Genomic DNA, 1,644 nt, shown 5'->3' with positions numbered 1-1,644 from the left:
GCCGCAGCTGGAAGGTAAATGCTAGTGACGACTTTTCGCTGCATCATGCTCCTACTTCGGCCGCTGCCCGCATCCCTCGGACAAAGTTGATTTTCATGTATTGCGACGACCTCAATGGTCACTGACAAAGATAAACTTCTCCGGTCGGGAAAATATCAATTAGCATTGTGACAGCCTCATCGGATTCTTTACGTTCGCGCCGAAGGCAAACTCCGGACAAGTGAACATTGTACTGGGGCGAGGGCGCGGACCATTCTGTTCGAATGTTATATCACAGGGACAAGACAGACGCAGGGGGCCTGAGAGAAAGTTATAGGGATCACTATCTCGTTGGGAGCACCTGTTACAACGATTGATATCAAAAATCTATTTCCGGCAACCCGGAATCGAACCAGGGACCATCCGATAACCAAAAATCTACAGTCGGACGCTCTACCAACTGAGCTATTGCCGGTCTAAAGAAATGTCGAATGTATCGTCACGCTTCGTTCTGAACGAATCGTTCAGCACTCCAGTTCAACTGCACCTTACAACATGAAGGAATTGGCGTCAGAGTCTCACGGGTACAGCTGGTCGACAGCTACGCATCCAAACGGAACTGTGAACATAATGTCTGTTACGAAATTTGTATGCTCGTAAAACGAAAGATTCTCCCACGGAGGATCCTCGCGCTCCGGTGGACCGTTGGTTCGATCCTCCTACGCGTCATTTGAAACAGAGAATTCTGTTCGGGTTTCGGTGTTCGGGTCCTCTCGATTATCGAACATGAACTCTAACTGATTGAGCTATTACGACACTATCAGTTTCGTAAATTTCGATGAGAACAGTTTCCTAACAGACACAAAACAGTTTCCTAACAGACACAAAACAGTTCCCTAACCGACACAAAACAGTTCCCTCAGCGGCAAACAGTTTGGCGTGGATCGTAGCAAAAGTACGAGAAAGTGGGGTAAAACGGTCAGAAACGGGATAAAATAACATAAACAGCGAAAGTACCACGTAGAAAAGGTACGAGATAGAGAAGGGCACTCAGATTTATATAGCAAACCCGGGGGATTGGCTTACACTATTCATTTCCGCCCTTTTAAGGCCGTTTAACTCGAAACAGTTCTCACATGTTCTCTCATGTTCTTTCATGTCGCCGAACTGTTCAGCACACCCGAAGCCCGAGGCCATGACACCCGAGAATCCAGTTCCCACCAAATATTTAGTAATATTAACAGATGCCAGATTCGAACTCGCAACCTCTCGAATGCTAGCCTCCACGCCTAACCCACTCGACTACTCGATCTTATACTCCTTGATCTTATTTACTTACTAATTACTGTGAGGACTCCGTGTAAGGTTCTGGTGCTCCAGTGGCCTGGGTACCGTGCTGCGGGCTGAAATTGTGGGCTAGGCTCAAGGGTCAGTGCTAGAGCTAAGCCTAGGGTTTAGGGTTAGTTTCACGGGCTGCGGTTTCTGGGTTTCGTGGCTCCAAACAAAACCCGAAACCCAAAACCCAACCAAACTCGAAACCCAAAACAAAACTAATTATTAATACCGGTCTCGTGGGCCAGTGCAAGAGTGCAGTACAAGCATACTAGTGCCTCTTGGCTCAGAGTGCAAGCGGCGACCCTTGACTGCATACCCACTTACTACACC

The 1,644-nt window shown here is 47.7% G+C and overlaps 1 non-coding gene across 1 annotated transcript; it reads right to left on the bottom strand.

Annotated features, from left to right (window-relative positions):
- Positions 1-371: 371 nt before the first annotated feature.
- On the bottom strand, positions 372-454 carry Pmar_PMAR002101. The gene has a single exon. It is a non-coding gene; the product is annotated as a tRNA-Tyr (tRNA).
- Positions 455-1,644: the final 1,190 nt, after the last annotated feature.

Source organism: Perkinsus marinus (assembly GCF_000006405.1).
Source record: "Perkinsus marinus ATCC 50983 genomic scaffold scf_1104296940608, whole genome shotgun sequence".
NCBI lineage: Eukaryota > Perkinsozoa > Perkinsida > Perkinsidae > Perkinsus > Perkinsus marinus.
This window is presented reverse-complemented; position numbering and strand designations above follow the sequence as displayed.